Here is an 18976-nt window from a genome sequence, read left to right on the forward strand (position 1 = left end):
GCATTTAATTTAAAGTTAGAGGGAGATTTATTTCCCTCTATTGTAATAAAGAGAGAACATTTCTCTTCCTGAGGACATACCAGGGGAATAAAATCTCTCCCTCCCTGATGATAATTTGGTTCCATTCCAGGGCAAGTGTCTGTCTCTCTTATTTCGGGGTTCTCCTCTGTAGCACACCCTGCTGCATGGGTAGGTGACACTGGACCCCTCCCTGTGTTGCCCTATGGAACGGAACTTGGAGACTTGATATAAGGCATTGCTTTGGATACTGCTTTTGCCATGGTATTTCTCTCTGACTCAATTTACTCAAAAATGAGACTTATGTTTGCTATCAGTATGTGTTTATAAAATAGTGAGAGGCCTCCCTGTTAAATTTCGGTAGGGTAACAGATTCTTTACAGTTTCTGATTTAAAAATCTGTTGGTCAGAAATGGACTGAATAGAAAGGGTGAGGAAGAAGGCGGAGATGGGGAAGAAAGGAAGAAAGCTCAGCTGTTGAAGGTGGCTTTAGCAGAGGCTAGTTAGCCCTTAAAAGGAAGTTTTTAAACAAGGAAGAAACTTGTAGGTCTACGTAAAAAATTTAAAATGATTCATAAACCAGCTCTTTGTTAAAATAAGAAAATTGGACATAGTGTGGATGCAGACATTTTAATATAGAGAAGAAACATGAGAGAATTTGGCAAATGAATTCTAATTTGCTTTTCTAGTAAAGTAGGAGTCAAGGTCCTCTCCTGGGAAGCAATGTTAGATTTAAGCACTTGGAATATGGAAAACACAAATAGAAGTGTTACAAAAGAATATAGTGAGATATAGAGAGGTCCACTTAAAATCTGGTAGTTGATAGGACATATAGTCACCACGGTTTTTTGATTTTAAAATTGAAACAATCTAAAGAAAAAAATGGATGCTATTATAGAAAGTTCAAATTTAACTAGGCTTTTTTTCCCCCCATGAATTTAGAACTGTAAAATGTGGGAACTATGTTAGAGAAAGAACTTACTCTAACAAGTGAACTACTTTGGCTAGCAAAATGTCAAGAGATGAGGAATAATAGAATGGAGTGGGGAAAGCATGAGATGCAGAGTGTCTGAAAGTTAGGATGAGGATGAAAAACAGATAAATGGATGAATTCAAGATGTACAAGAGAAAAGATATAGAAGACATTGGTCAGAAGAAACAGCTTCATTTTTTAGAGCTGTTCCAAGGTGTGGTCATGCTAATGGGTGGCTTAAATAGAAATGGAAAGTTTTAGAGTACTGGGAAACCACTGAATTGAGATTTTGGATGGGATGTCAATATAGGCTTTGAGAATGGTCATATATCACAGGAGACAGGGCAAGAAGGAAGAAAGTGCTGATTCATCCAGGAAGATGGAAGTTATTATTATAGCCAATGATGACCTAATCAGATGGCACAGATTTCAGAGAGATGATGAAGGTCTAACATCAGTAAGGAGTACTGGGAAGCATAAAATAGGCTGATTGTTTTTTCCACAAAAGGCATGAAGTGTCACCTGGGAAAAGCTAGATTTCAGTGAAGGCATTTAAACGGATCACATAAAGAAAAGAATGGGGACAGGGTAGGAGGGGTAATTCATAAAATTACAGGTCATAGAATAATGGGTGTGAGCCAGAGTTGATCTGGATAAGGAAAGAATTAAAGGTCAATTACCATCCTGAATTTGCAGAATATGTTTCAATGCATTGCATAAACATAATCAGGTGCTTAAATCACAGATTGTAGTAAGATTAAAAGTAATCTGATATTAATAGATTCCAAGTATTTTATAGAATATACCTAATAGGAGATGATCCTGAGCAAAAAACAAAGTAGTAATATCAAAGAATGCAAGTAATTTATATGCTTTGTTAAGGTAATAACTCATGAAGTACAATAAACACATGCTTTATGCAGATTTTAAGTTTAGAAAGACAACATATATTTAAATGACTCGATGTTAATTTATGTCAAATGGGCCATATTTCCACACACCAGAAAAACTGAATAAATGGGTCACTTTATAAGAATATTTGTTTGTATAAGAATTAGAAGGATTAGTGAGTATAAAATGTTTTTCATCATGTAACCTACCTTTATCCCACATATAAACTAGCGGCTTTTAATTTAGAAAATATTGATTTAGGATTTTTGAATTAATGACTTAAAATAATGTCATCACTAACATACTCAGTTTTATTTTGTAATAACTAATCCATAGATAAAAGATATGAAATTATTTTTCCATTTTAAAATGCAGATTTCTGTATTTTGTCTTATTTAGTTCCTCAAATAAAGAGAAGGTGAAAGTATAGCAAATGTATTTGTGTTAGTTTAATACAAGTATCTCAAAACTTGAGGATGCTGCTATGGTCTGAATGTTGTTTCCCCAAAATTCCTATTTTGAAATATTAACCCCAAGGTGATGGTATTGGGAGGTGGGGCCTTAGGGAGTTAAGTTATGAGGATGGAGCTCTCATGAATGGGGTTTTAACATCCTTATAAAAGAGACCCCACATTTCTTCCATCATGTGAGAACATGGTGGGAACACACTATTAATGAACCACCAAGTGAGTCTTCACCAGACACTGAATCTACTAGTATTTTGGACTTTTAACCTATAGATAGTAAGAAATAATTTTTTGTTGTTTATATATGCTACCCTGTTCAGGGCATTTTGTTATAGCAGCCTGAATGTACAAAGCAGAAGATTTACACTGGAGGTGTGCCATTTATTTTCCCCCATGACATGTAGCCTATGTTGTTTGAAGTGCTGAAATAGTAACAGAATGAATGCTTTTCTGTGGAATTTATTTTTGTTAATTTCCCCAGTTTTGTTGATTTGAAATAGAAACTTTACTGGAGAAAATACATGTAAAATTTGGAATTCATTCAAAAATGAATTGTGGTAAACATAATCTCTTCCCCATGGTGAACAGGCATATCCAAATACAGTTTACTTTTCCAGATGCAGTTATTCACAATCTACATCTCAATTGCTTAAGTTCCTAAGGAGAGTAGTGCATCACTCTTAAGCTTATCATTGCCACTGCCTACATATGAGATTTCTAAGGTACTTTATCTATAAATTGAATAGCCATACTTATCTTTACAAGTTCTCTTTCAATGTCTAGCATATGTTTAATTTTTAAGAATTTTTAGTTTCTAAATGTTTTTCTTTATAACAGCCTGTTCTTGTTTCTAGCATACAGTATCTTCTCTTAGGATCCTAATATTATAATACCTTAAAAAATTATGTTTCTTTTCTGTTTAAAACTTTTTTGTAGTTATAGAGGGACACAATGCCTTTATTTTATTTATTTTTATGTGGTGCTGAGGATTGAACCCAGTGCCTCACGCGTGCTAGGCAAGCACTCCACCATTGAGCTACAGCCCCAGCCCTTAAGTTTCTTTTCTTTGCTTAGTCTGTTTTCTTTCAAATTGCTTAAAAATGATTTTATATAATTTCCTAAGTGACAAGGGTGTTTCACTGTATCTAAACAGTTTAAAAAAACAATACAGCTTATATTGAATACCTGATTTCTCTCTGGGAGTTTGGACTTTTTGTATTTGGCAGAGACTGCCTATGTGCCTATGCTTTAGGAATATACAGAACTTATGTTTGAACTGAGGATCTCAGTAAAGACAGACTCCCTGAAAAACTGATTTAAACTGAATTTGTGCGGAAATTATGCTGTCTTTTAAAAAGTTTTCTAACACTAAATACTGTGCATTATTGATTTTTCATAAACCTTTCATGCTTAAGTTAGGAAGATGGCAAAATTGCTTTTTGTAAGGATATGGAGTCAGATTTATTGAAGAATATCAGCATAACTGATAATGGTGGGGAGAAAAAAGGCAGAAAGTATACAGAAGTAATAACAGAATATCCCAGGGGAGAAACAGGAAGAATGCTGCTTACTGATCTTTCACCTTGATTTCTTTAGGACAATAACAATCTAAATGTAGGTACTAATTCCATAGTATGACAGAAAAGGCATCAGTGTGGCCCAAAGACCTGATTTCTAAATCTTCTGGTTTCTAGTGTGGGTGGGTTAGTATAAATCCATTACATCAATAAATCATCTGAAAAATGGTGATAGTATCTAAGGACCAATCTTAATCAGACAGGAAGGAAGTAAGGGCATCACATATCACATACATTACCATAGACTGGTAAAAGTGACTGTTCTACTGTCTGAAGTTTATGTGTAAGAAAGAAGAGATGCTCTCACATCCCCCTTTCCTCTAAAATAATAACAGTGGCTAATATTTGAGTCTTACTAGGTTTTGGTACTTACTACTCTCAGTATTTTAAAAATATTACTTAACCTTCACAACCCTATGAGGTAGGCACAATAAGCTCCATTTTGCAAATGGTGAAATTATATTGCAGAGACGTAATCTGCTCAAGGTGAGTTAGCAAGGGTCTAAGGAAAAGGACTCTGGAGTCTAAGTTGTGAACTATACAATGCCTCCCTCTCTGATGTACTCACTGTATTCCTACAGCCTCGGTTTTACAAAACCTGAAAAATCTACAACTTGTTTAGAAGGTAGGTGCCTCTCACCAGAACTGTTTAGCCTAATGTGCAATGTTCTTAGCAAGTAATCATATCACTTTTCTACTTTGGGCAAAAGAATTTCCTGCTACTGCTAAGTATTTATGTTCCTTCTATTCTGACTTGTTATTGCTATCTGTTCTGCTGTTAAATGTTTCATTCTCTCCAATATACATTTTTTTTTTTTTTTTTTTACAAATGCTTATTAGATACTCAGGCTTAACACTCAACAATGAACTTTCTCTTTCACAGAATCCATTAGAAAGTGAGAAAGGGTATGAGGGGGCTTCTGATAGTGAAAGAGTCAAAAGTGAGGCCATAAAGGAGTGTAAGCTTATATTATCCCTAGATAAACTACATCATCTTAAAGCAGCCCAAATGATTGAAACAGCAGTCTTAGACAGTCTTAGATAGAAGCTGAGGAAGGAGCACAAAATTCGAAGGCATTATTATTATTAGGCATTTTTTATGCTCAGAGACTGAGGCTAGAAAACAAATTATAGAATAAAAATTATTAAATATGGTAATGACAAATGGCAGTTATAATTCAATTGTGAAAATATCCAAGTTTGAAATATCCAACTACATCTTATTCTAGAAAGCAGATGATACTCATCCCTAAATAAATTTTGGTTACTTTTAACCTAGTGTGTATAGCTTTTTTTTTTTTTAATATTTATTTTTTAGTTATCGGCGGATACAACATCTTTTTTTTTGTATGTGGTGCTAATGAGGATCGAACCCGGGCCGCACGCATGCCAGGCGAGCGCGCTACCGCTTGAGCCACATCCCCAGCCCGTATAGCTTTTTAATGGCATCCAAATCTCAGAGAATTCAGACACTATATTATAGCTGAGAACTAATTAATAAAGAATTTTAATAAAAGTTCTCAAATTCCAGATTGATTTATTAGTGTCAGGCCTTTAGAATTAAAGGTGTTTGGATATCATTAAAATTAACCACTTTATAAATTGAAAAACTGGCCCCCAAAAGCAGCGATTTGGTAGCTACCAACTAGCCAAATAGAGTATAACTTGATCTGAAATTCAGGTTCCTAGACTTCTAGTTCAGGACTATTGATAACTATCTTAAAAATAACCTTTTAACATAGTTAAAATTGTAAGATTACAAGGACACTTCCTTTTTGTTTTTTGGTACTGGGGAATTGAATGCAGGGGAGCTCTACCACTGAGCTATATCTCCAGTCCTTTTTTAAATTTTGAGATAGCAAGATTCTAAGCAACTCAGTGAGATCCTAAGTTGCTGAGACTGGTCTTGAAATTGTGATCCTCCGGACTCAGCTTCCCGAATCACTGGGATTACAGGCATGCACCATCACACCCAGTATAAGGACACTTACTTTTCAAAAGTTTCTCTTTATTTTAAACAAATTAGATGAAAAGTTTCATGCTGCTAAGTTAGAATCTGATTTTGGGGGGAAATGTAAATGAGAAAATGTTTCTTCTAAATTCTTTTACCATGAGTTTACTTAACTATTTAAGTCATTATGCATTGATCACATATAGAACAGTGCTAGGTGACTGGCATGCAAAATTTCCTTCAAAATAAATATAAAATACTGGTTGACTTCAATAAATCTATAGTATAACAGGAGAAAGCATATATTAGTGGTACTGGCATGACAAATGGTGTTTTCTTATATTTGGTCAGAACATGATAATTTTTCCACAAGGTATAGATTATTTAGACATTCATTTTAATTAACATGAGTATTAAATATAGTTAAGTTGTATCAAGGTCATAAAGACAATTATTTACTTGTTTTATTCCTTTAAAGGAGACAATATAGCAGCAGAGGAAAGAGGAGGAAAAATTCAAAATAAGTAGTCCATGGGTTGCGTATGGCCCACAAAAATGTTTAGTTTGTCTTATCCAGTATTACTGTACAGTGTTGGAACAATAGTTGAAATCCGTTATTAAAACCTAGATTTCCCATTTTAAGAAATATAAATTTCTGAATTCTCAATTCTCTTGAATAATCAGATAATTAGGCAATGTTGTCCTGCAGCTGAAACTGAATTAATGTGGCTTTCCTCTTTAGACATGTGATCGGATTCAGTCCCCACAACTTCCTTCTCAGACAGTAGCATCGAGCCCCTCTAGGCATTTGAGTTTGGGACTTCTGTTTTAAAATATATATATTTTTTTTGAGAAAAGGAAATAGATACATGGAAAAAGGAAAGAAGGGTAGAAAAATTTCTGCTGTGAAGTTATATATTCAGAGATTCCTCTCCTTTAAAATATTTGGGATACATTGAACAAAAACTTCATTCAATAAATATTTATGAACAGCTAATACATGTCAGTTATTAAATTAGGTACTGGGGATATAGCAAAAATAGACTTAGTTTCTATTCTTATGGTCTAATAAGTTCACATGAATATAAAAGAGCAACTGTGCAAATAACATGAAGAAGAAAAGCATAAAACTCTGTCAGTCTGTAATTTATTTGGCTAGTTGGGTTAAGGCATCCCTGAAGAACTGTCCACCCAGGAATTGAGGGGGTTAACTAAGCACTAGAGGAGGAAAGGACACTCTAAGTACCAAGAAAAAAATGGGCAAGTACAAAAGACTAAAAAAACATTTAATGTGGCTGAAGTAATGAGCAACAAGGAACACAGTGTGAGTCTGGAACCATGAACAGCCTTATAGTATGTATAAAACTACCTTTATCATAAAGAGTAAATAGAGCCAATGGAGGAATCTAGGCTTAGGGCTTTTAAAAGCGATAACTCTGGCAACAGTGTAGAAAATAGATCTGTGGGGGGGGGGGGGGTCAGAGAACACATACCCAACAGTTGAAAGGGACTACACAATAGATGGCAGTAGCTTGAATCAGCTGTTGTGATGTGTAATGGACTGAAGGTGATAGAATTTGGGGATGGAGTGAATGTGAGGTATGAGGGAGAGGGCAGTATCAAATGACTCATAGTTTTCTGAAACATGTAAATAAGTGGAGAGCAATGCCAGTCTTGAAATGGGGAACCAGGTTTTGGTAGAGATAAATGTGGCATAGGAAGGAAGGAGAAAAGATCGTGAGTTCAGTTTGGGACATATTGAATCCATGTGCTTCAGATATCTTTGGAGAGGATGTCAAACAGACATAGAATCTAGAAAGCCAGAGCTCAGAGAAGCACTCTGGGTTAGAATCACAGATAAGTGTGTGAGTCATTGACTTTTAAGTAGCATTATGCCATGAATGTGGACTCAATCACTTGGGAAGAGGAGGGGGTGGATCTAGGCTAAAGTCTTTAGAAATGTCAACCTTTCATGGCACAGCATAGGCAGATGAGCTTGAAGAGAAGTTAGCATGATAGTAGGAAAATCAGGAGAGCATACAATGTAAGGGAAAAACAGGAGAAAGGGGAGTCATTTGCTGCTGAGAAATTAGAGAACTGAAAAACACCTAATAAACTTGTTAACATGAAGATTATTGTGAGCCACAGATTATTTTGCACAGTGAAAGGCAAAGGCATATTAGAATGTCAGGAGAAGTGAGAAAACTGTGATGTGTGCATGGTCACCTCTGAAGAAGTTTGATTACAAAGAACACTATGAAGTAGCTTCTGGTTTTGTCAAGTCTCTTTATTGTATATTTTCTATTTTAACTCCTCTCCTGCTTCATTTAGGTTTATCTTACTGTTTTCTAACATAATAATTGTATTTATAACCAGTCACTTAAGTTGTTAAATGTTTGTCTAGCATAAAGATTCAAGGTTTTCAATTTATTTCTGCATGCCAACTTAGCTGTTTCATTTGTTTTGATATGTAACATTTTATTATATTCTGTTTTCTAAATTCTATTGCAATTTGTTCATCTGTGTGTTCATAAGTGTTTTAAAATTTTCTGAACAAACTTTCACAAACTATTTTTGTTACTGAATTATAACTTAATGTCTTAGGGGTGAATGTATTATGAATAGTCTACAGAATTCCAATTCTTCGAAATTTAGTAATAGCTATGACCAACATTATATGCCAAGTATCCTTCTAAAGATTTTATATAAATTAATCCTAATATTATGAATTAGGTACTATTATTATTCTCATTCTTATAAACAGCGTAATAGGCACAAAGTTGTTAAATAATTTACCCAATTAGCTTTACCAAGTTAAGCAGAACTGATAAATGATAGTGCTACATTTTTTGCATTTGTTTTTCACTTTAGTTTTGTTCCTGGAGTAAACAGTTATACTTTTTTTTTGTGGTGGGTGGGAATAAATTTCATTGAAGAATACTATTTTTTGACAAAACTTCATTTTCCTCACTATATTTCTTTGGCATCTTTGAAAAAACTCAGTTATCCATATAGTTCTCTCTATATATACATGTCTAATTCTGGATCCTCCATTCTGCTCCATTGATCTATATGTCTATCTTTCCCTCAATATTACACCGTTTTGATCACCTTAGCTTATAACCAATCTTGAAATTCAGGTATTATATTTTACAAAACTGTTTCAGCTATTCTAAGTCCTTTGTATTTCCACATATATTAGAAATTTTAATAGATTGCAGGTACAAGTCAAACTGGAGAAGTGACATCTTAAAAACAAGGCATCTTCCAGTGTACATTTTCCCATGTACATAGGCCTTCAATTTCTCTCAATAATGTCAGAGCTTTCATTAAAGAGATCAGATCTTACACATCTTTTATTACATTATTTCTAAGTATTTTAATTTTTGGCATTTGTAAGTGGAATTTTTATATTTTCTAATTGTATTGGTAACCAGTCATATTCCATAAGCTTCTTTAATTCACTTGTTAGTTCTTATAGATTAAGATTTTTGCCCTTAGCAGTTGTCACCTACAAATGGAGACGCTTTTTTTTTTCCCTCTAATTTTTAAGCCCCCCTGCCCGCCTCCCCCAACCTTACTGCAATGGCTATGAGAGCAAGCCCTGTGTTGAAACACTTTATTCTTGTCCTAGTAACCTTTCAATCATTCATCAAGTATAACATTAGGTGTAGGATTTTTTGGTTTGTTTTTGGTGTGTGTGTTGATGCTCTTTATTAGATTTCCCTTATTTGTGAAGTTAATTTTTAAAAAAGTATGACTGAATTTTTCCTAAAATTTTTCCCACATCTATTGAGATGATTTTCTCCCTTCCATGGCAAATCTGGTTTATACACAATTGATTTAATGTTAAGCCAACAATGCACTATTGGAATGAAATATATTTGGTTGTGATATTCTTTTAATGATTATTGATTAAATTTGCAAAGGACTTTTATACATATTCATGAGAAATATGTTTATCATAGTGTCTTTTTGTGATAATTCAGTTCTTATAATAATCCTATGGGGATAGGCATTGTTATCCACAGTTTCAGAGACAAAGAGGAATTCAAAACTTGCCTGGGTCTCACAGCTGTTAAGTCATTGAGATGCACCAAGTAGTTCTCATTGTTTCTAACTTTTTTGAGTGCTGCTTTAATATTCTAGTATGGGGTCAATTTCTAAAAATGTTCTAGTGTTAATAAAAAGAAAGTATACCCCATTGTAAGACAATTGTTCTATAAATGGCCATTTTATATTTCCTTGTTAATATTGTCTGATTGATATATGTCAAAAGTTCCAATAAAACATTACATTTGATTTCTCTTTGAAGTTCTATTAATTTTTGCTTTCTTTTGGTTAACAGGGCATGATACCATTTTACTATGCTTTTTACTCTTTCTTAGGTGCTTGTATTAGGATTGATCTTGTATATAGCACACAGCTGAATTTGCTTTAAAATGAATATTTTCATTATATTGGAGTATTAAGTTCATGAAGTTAGAAATTTTTGTGGTGCTGGGGACTGAACCCCTTACCCATGCTAGGCAAGCACTCTACCAATGAGTCACACTCTGAACCAAAGAATATTTTCTTTTGTTTTTTTAATATTTTTTTTTATAGTAGATGGACACCATACCTTTATTTTATTTTTATGTGGTGCTGAGGATCGAACCCAGCGCCTCACATGTTTTAGACAAGTGCTCTACGTACTGAGCTACAACTCCAGTCCAAGAATATTTTCTTTTAAACTTTTTTTATCATATTTGCTCTTAATGTTTTTTGTTTTGGTTACCTTCTTATAAATTTTATCATCCTACTATCTCTAATTTTCAACTCTCTGTAGTTTGAAAGTTATATATACTTTTTCATTTGAAAAGCATATGCAATGATATTGGCCAAATTATATTATTGTATTGTGTGTACAAATATATAACAAATACCATTAGGTACAATTATAATGCACCAATAAAAATATAGAAAAGCTCTCTTCTTCTCTTCGTTAGCACGGCTAAGGGTCTGTCGATCTTATTTTTTTTCGAAGAACCAACTTTTAGTTTTATCAATTTTTTCAATGTTTTTTTTGTTTCAATTTCGTTGATTTCTGCTCTGATTTTAATTATTTCCTGCCTTCTACTACATTTGCTGTTGTTTTGCTCTTCCTTTTCCAGGATTTTGAGATGAAGTGTGAGCTCATTTATTTGTTGGTTTTTTCTTTTTTTGAGGAATGAACTCCAGGCAATGAATTTCCCTCTTAAAACTGCTTTCATTGTGTCCCATAGATTCCGATATGTTGTGTCTGTATTGTCATTTATCTCTTTTGATTTCCTCCTTTATGTTACTAACATACAAGATGAAAAAGGCAATATCACAACGGACACTACAGAAATACAGAAGATAATTAGAAATTATTTTGAAACACTATATTCCAATAAAATAGAAGATAGTGAAGATATCGATAAATTTCTTAAGTCATATGATCTGCCCAGATTGAGTCAGGAAGACACACACAGACCAATAACAAAGGAGGAAATAGAAGAAGCCATCAAAAGACTACCAACCAAGAAAAGCCCTGGACCGGATGGGTATACAGCGGAGTTTTACAAAACCTTCAAAGAAGAATTAATACCAATATTTTTCAAGTTATTTCAAGAAATAGAAAAAGAAGGAGCTCTTCCAAATTCATTCTATGAGGCCAACATCACCCTGATCCCGAAACCAGACAAAGACACTTCAAAGAAAGAAAACTACAGACCAATTATCTCTAATGAACTTAGATGCAAAAATACTCAATAAAATCCTGGCGAATCCAATACAAAAGCATATCAAAAAAATTGTGCACCATGATCAAGTAGGATTCATCCCTGGGATGCAAGGCTGGTTCAATATACGGAAATCAATAAATGTTATTCACCACATCAAGAGACTTAACGATAAGAACCACATGATCATCTCGATAGATGCAGAAAAAGCATTCGACAAAGTACAGCATCCCTTTATGTTCAAAATTCTAGAAAAACTAGGGATAGCAGGAACTTACCTCAACATTGTAAAAGCTATATATGCTAAGCCTCAGGCTAGCATCATCCTAAATGGAGAAAAACTGAAGGCATTCCCTCTAAAATCTGGAACAAGACAGGGATGCCCTCTCTCACCACTTCTATTCAATTTAGTTCTTGAAATACTAGCCAGAGCAATTAGTCAGACAAAAGAAATTAAAGGCATAAAAATAGGAAATGAAGAACTGAAATTATCACTATTCACGGATGATATGATACTATATCTAACAGATCCAAAAGGGTATACAAAGAAACTACTAGAGCTAATAAATGAATTCAGCAAAGTGGCAGGATATAAAATCAACATGCATAAATCAAAGGCATTCCTGTATATCAGCAAAAAAAATTCTAAAATGGAAATGAGGAAAACCACTCCATTCACAATATCCTAAAAAAAAAATAAAATAACCTAACAAAAGAGGTGAAAGATTTATACAATGAAAACTACAGAACCCTAAAGAGAGAAATAGAAGATCGTAGAAGATGGAAAAATATACCCTGTTCAAGGATAGGAAGAACTAACATCATCAAATTGGCGATATTACCAAAAGTTCTCTATAGGTTTAATGTTATGCCAATCAAAATCCCAACGGCATTTCTTGTAGAAATAGATAAAGCAATCATGAAATTCATATGGAAAAACAAAAGACCCAGAATAGCAAAAGCAATTCTAAGCAGGAAGTGTGAATCTGGCGGTATAGCGATACCAGATTTCAAACTGTACTACAGAGCAATATTAACAAAAACAGCATGGTACTGGTACCAAAACAGGCGGGTGGACCAATGGTACATAATAGAGGACAGAGAGACTAATCCACAAAGTTACAACTATCTTATATTTGATAAAGGGGCTAAAAGCATGCAATGGAAGAAAGATAGCATCTTCAACAAATGGTGTTGGAAAACTGGAAATCCATATGCAACAAAATGAAACTGAACCCCTTTCTCTCGCCATGCACAAAAGTTAACTCAAAATGGATCAAAGAGCTTGATATCAAATCAGAGACTCTGCATCTGATAGAAGAAAAAGTTGGCTCCGATCTACATATTGTGGGGTCAAGGCTCCAAATTCCTTAATAGGACACCCATAGCACAAGAGTTAATAACTAGAATAAACAAATGGGACTTACTTAAACTAAAAAGTTTTTTCTCAGCAAGAGAAACAATAAGAGAGGTAAATAGGGAGCCTACATCCTGGGAACAAATTTTTACTCCTCACACTTCAGATAGAGCCCTAATATCCAGAGTATATAAAGAACTCAAAAAATTAAACAATAGATGAATGGATAAAAAAATGTGGCATTTATACACAATGGAGTATTACACAGCACTAAAAAATGACAAAATTATGGAATTTGCAGGGAAATGGATGGCATTAGAGCAGATTATGCTAAGTGAAGCTAGCCAATCCCTAAAAAACAAATGCCAAATGTCTTCTTTGCTATAAGGAGAGCAACTAAGAACAGAGAAGGGAGGAAGAGCATGAGGAAAAGATTAACATTAAACAGAGACGAGTGGTCGGAGGGAAAGGGAGAGAGAAGGGAAATTGCATGGAAATGGAAGGAGACCCTCATTGTTACACAAAATTACATATAAGAAGTTGTGAGGGGAAAGGGGGGAAAAAACAAGGGAGAGAATTGAATTACAGCAGATGGGGTAGAGAGAGAAGATGGGAGGGGAGGGGAGGGGATAGCAGGGGATAGGAAAGGTAGCAGAACACAACAGTCACTAATATGGCATTATGTAAAAACGTGGATGTGTAACTGATGTGATTCTGCAATCTGTATTTGGGGTAAAAATGGGAGTTCATAACCCACTTGAATCAAATGTATGAAAGATGATATGTCAAGAGCTTTGTAATATTTTGAACAACCAATAAAAAAATATATAGAAAAGCATATTTGACCTGAAGTTTAATCAATGTGTCAACAATCCTCCAAGCAACACTAGGAACTTAAAATGCTTTGACCCCAGTACTCCAGCATCCTAGTTTATATGCTATTTTATATGATTTTAGTTCTATTATTTTTATATCTAGAAATTGTCTCATACATTTATGGTGTATAGATTTATTTATACCATTTTCCTTCTTGTATTTTAAAAACTTTCTTGGGCTGGGGATGTGGCTCAAGCAGTAGCGCGCTCGCCTGGCATGCGTGCGGCCCGGGTTAGATCCTCAGCACCACATACATACAAAGATGTTATGTCCGCCGAAAACTAAAAATATATATATATATTAAAAAATTCTCTCTCTCCTCTCTCTCTCTTTAAAAAAAAAAAAAACCTTCTGACACATACTCTTTAGGATTTCTTTGGAGAGGGTTAAGTTAAATGATTTTTATCTCCATGTATTTTATCCCTATGATTGATAGTTTCATTGCAGGTAGAATTTTAGGTACCAACATGTACGTTTCATTCTTTTGTTAGTGGTGTCTGCTTACTTCAAAAATATATGGTTGGTGGTGTCTTAAATTTTTATTCTAATTGTTTATTTATCCTGCTTTGGATTTTTTTTTTAATGTGAAATTTGGGTTAACTTTCAGTCATTGATCCCTTTGAATAATTTCTCTGAAATTTCAATTAGACACATTAGATTTACTCTCTTAACCACTTGTTCATACTCTAGACTCAGTGGTTTTTTTTCCCCCTTAAGATCTTCTAGTTCACTAATTTCTTTTTAATTACCTTTAATTTGTTTAGCAATACATTTCAGTTCTAGCTGGGCATGATGGCACTTGGCAGTAATTGCAGCAGTTTGGGAGGCTGGGGCAGGAGGAGCAAAGCCATCCCCAGCAACTTAGTGAGGCCCTAAGGATCTCAGTTAGATCCAGTCTTAAATAAAATACAAAAAAGGTCTGGGGATGTGGCTCAGTGATTAAATGCCCCTGAGTTCAATTCCCAGAAGATTTCCAAATGTATAAATTGAGATTTTTTTGGTACTAGGTATTGAACCCAGGGTCTCTTAACTGCTGAGTCACATCCCCAAACCCCCCCCTTTTTTTTTTGGAGATAGGGTCTTGCTAAGTGGCTTAGGGCTTTTGCTCATTTACTGAGGTTGGCCTTGAACTTGTGATTTTCCTGCCTTAGCCTCCCAAGTGGCTGGGATTACAGGTGTGTGCTAGTTTTATATCTTAATGTTTTATTCTTAATTCATTTAAGTGAATATTTTATACTATATGTTGACTATCCTTTATCTAAAATGCTTGTGACAAGATAAATTTCAAATTGTTTGGTTTAAGAATGTTGACATATAATAATGTATCTTGGGAATGGAATCCAGGTCCAAACACAAAATTCAACTATGTTTCATGTATACCTTACACACATGACCTGAGAATAATTTTATATAAACTGTTGTACCTGGGTTTTGGGCAAAACCCATCACATTAGGTCACACTTGGAATTTTCCACTTGTGGTATCATAATGGTATTCAAAAATTTTCAGATTTTGGAGCATTTTCAATTCCAGATTTTTTACTAGGAATGCTCAACCTGTATGCATTTGATAATTCTGATATCTGTCATCTTTGTAGGTAAGATTCCCCAGTGTGATTTTTTGGGCTCATTTTCCTTGGAATTTTATCTGTCAGGATTGTGGGTTTAAAGTACAATCCTCCACAGATGATTTACATTTGTTCCTTCTAGGTGCTTGAGATTATTACCAGGCAAGGATAACTTCACATTTTCAGGTTGGGCCTACCTACCCACCCCTAAAATCACAGAACTGATGTGAACTCTGGCTTTAAACTTACTCAATAAGTAGCTTCTTATACATTCTCAGGGAAGACTTTTCTTTCCCCAATTTGTTACCCCTGGCACCCAGATACAAGGCAGAGACAGGTCCAAATCCCACTATCAAGCTCTGAAGATCTGCTTATTTTCCTAGTTCATCAATTGAAGGTGTATACTGTAAGGATTCTGGACTTATGGTAAGGGGAAGAGGTCTCACATTAGACCTCACCACCAAGCATAGGCCTCCAATGTCACTTGCCTATACACCCAGCACATAAAATGAAAATTTGGGCTGTGGGCTAACAGGAAGCAGTTGATAACCACTTGCAACCCCTAAGACAAACATCTGTGTGGTATTTTGTCATTCTGTACTTTTTTTTTTTTTTTTTTTTTTTGTGGTGGTTTTTGGCTCTGAGGAATTTCTTTACTTACCCAGCTCAATCATGCATTAGAAAAGATAAATACCCTCTGCAGCACTGTTAAGCATTTATCTGAATCTGGTCAGACAGATGGCTCTGGCTTCTATTTCTATAAAATAGGAGGTAAGGGTCATATGCTGAGGACCGCAGTGGGGAATAAAAGGTTTTCTAAACAATGGAAAAGGCTTGAAACAGTGTGAAAATGGGAAAGTTGAAGCAGCACTAAATAATAAAGAATTAATGATACCCAGGAAAGTTCATGGTATAGAAAGATTTACTTGATAAGACTTTACAGCATTGGAACTATACGGTAGTCTCACATCTGGTACATGTTAGCCATATGACCCTGGACAAATCATATCCCTTTTTTGTTTCATAGCAGTTAGATGAAGATAAATGTATAAAATGCTTTGAAAATATTAAATGCATAAAACATAAGGCATTATGATGTTTTCTGCAAAAGATATGTATCGGAAACTCTGGTCTCAGAAAAACAGGATTAAGTTAGTGGAAAAAATGTACCTTAGTAGATTCTGATAAAAGTTTATAATCACAGTTACAAATAAAAGTCAAATACTGAACCTGGCCGCTATTACCAGAGAATAGTACTACTCTGAGACTTAGCCTTTCTGTTTAGAATTTGTTGAAACCAAATTAACTAAACTCTAATGATTATATGCCATTTTCATGTTATGAAAATATCTTTGCTTAACAAAACTCTAAAAAAGTAGTTTCACTAGTGAGATTTTACCCACGGTAATAAAAAAAAAAAAACAAAACAATTCTTTAATCAAACCAAGATAATCTAAGAGAATCTTAGCATTAATAATATGGAATCTTCAAGACAGAAAATATAAAGATTCCTGACAGTCCATAATTCACCTCAAATATTCATTAAAATATAATTAAATCCACACACATTTGATGACTAAATATTTTCTAGGTTTTGAAATTTTTAGATCATCATTCAATAATATATTTACTGTTGTTCTAGTTGCTGTAAAGTAAAAATATAAAATAACTTCTTATCCTCAAGGAATTTTCATTTTAAGTAGTGAAAATATTTTTTATGGGAAATCACCAAACATGACAAAACCAACATACCTGTAAGTTGACTTTCTTGTTATTTAAAGGGTCATCAATATTTGGAAGAGCTTATACATTGGAAGGAACAATATCATCATCAATGAATATAAGAGTTAAGATTTTAAATTTAATTTTCCTAGGTGTTTAGTCATTATGACTAAGTCACTGTATTTTATCCTGACTAAGCAACTGGCATTCATAATACAAAATTGCAAGAAAAAATGTCAATATGAGCCTCAAAGATGAACTCATTGATTTTGGCTTGCATTTCAATGCTCCAAAGATAGTGTACTAACTCTCATTTTAAGTCCTTTTACATGTGGATAGCATCAGTTTTATCAGATAATCTGTTTTAGATACAGAAGAGTTTTTCCAGTGAAATTACAGGAGTGTAAACCCTTGTTTGGTTACATTCATGTTCTACTGATATTGCCAGAAAAAGTTCAATGTGGTTTTAGATTAGTGTACTTTTCTTTTTCCCTTTCCTTCCAACAGTCTGTTTCCAGGAGGTTAAGTTGAAAAGCCTAATTGTTTCAGAAAGGGCCACTTCTTATCTCAATTCCATCCAAATATAGTCAAAGAGAAAGAGTGGTTTAGGCAGTTCTATTAAAAAACATGAGTTTTGGAAGACCCACCAAAATGTGTTCAAAGTAGTAATAGTTGCTTTACCATTTTTTGCCGATCCATAGTTTTTATACCTAAATCCTTAAAGTTAAAATATTTTTAGTTAGTGAGAAAAGTATAACAAATGCTTTAAATAGAGTCAAAAGTAAAATAGAGTTGTTTTTAATATGACAAATGGATAAACAAAAGACTTTGAGTTAAAAATAACCAAGTATCAGTTTCCTATTGGCCAACAGACTTTCTCTACCACTTTGATATAATATGAAAAACTCACTGCGAAGAAACTTCATTAATTCAGAGTGATCAATGGGAAGTACATTTCCAGTTATGTGGAACTGATATTAAAAACTGGATTAAAATAATCTTTAAAATTCAGGTTCCCTTGGAGTTTCTCTAAAAGGGAAAAATGTTTCTGATTAAAATGTCTCTTTTTAAATAGGATTTCCAAAATGTTGAAAATATACTTAAGTACTGTTGTTACATGTTCTAAAATCGTTTGATTACAAAAAAAAAAAAAAAAAAAAAAGACAACTCACATTGTTATTAGGAGACACCACAAAAGAAAAAATTTGGAAAGAAACTGAACTAAAGTTATGTTTTCTAGGTCAATAGTGTTTTATTGCTGTCTCAAAAAAGTACACAACACCAATGAGATTATTGTTTACTAGGAAGATTTTTAGACTTTAAATTCTTCCTTACTAGCTTGGAATATTAATCAAATGTCTGAAAACCTGATCTAGATACTTTGTGTATTTTATGCTGTAAAACCATACTTTTTAGAATTCTGAGCTTAAATATTGATGCTTTTTCTAGTGTGATAATGTTAGCTGCTTTATCTTGGAGTGAGGAGCTAGCTGGTAGAGAGTACAAGGAATCTTCTAGGGCACTAGAGATGCTTTATATTCTGGGTGGTGGTAACATGGGTGTATACATGTGTGAAATTTAACTGTACATTTAAATTATGCATTTTATGGTATATATCTCAAGTAAAGAGTGCTTAGTCATTAATGAAATGCCAACTATTTTACAATGAACCATGAATATGACTTTGTAAGTCAAAATGTATGGGGGAAAACAAGTTATCTGTATGCTCACAGCATGTGAACTGCTAGTCACTTTCAGGTAAATTAATTGTATCTGACGCTATATAAGGCTTACAGTGATGAGAAGTCACTAATAGCCTATCAGAAACTCAAA

General features: G+C 33.9%; 1 protein-coding gene across 1 annotated transcript in view; it reads right to left on the minus strand.

Moving 5' to 3' along the window:
* The window catches only part of Gpr137c (G protein-coupled receptor 137C), a 51279-nt gene that overhangs the window by 30394 nt on the left and 1909 nt on the right, over window positions 1–18976 (minus strand). The gene's annotated exons all lie outside the window — the stretch shown is intronic.

The sequence above is a fragment of the Marmota flaviventris genome, chromosome 2 (genome assembly GCF_047511675.1).
Source record: "Marmota flaviventris isolate mMarFla1 chromosome 2, mMarFla1.hap1, whole genome shotgun sequence".
NCBI lineage: Eukaryota > Metazoa > Chordata > Mammalia > Rodentia > Sciuridae > Marmota > Marmota flaviventris.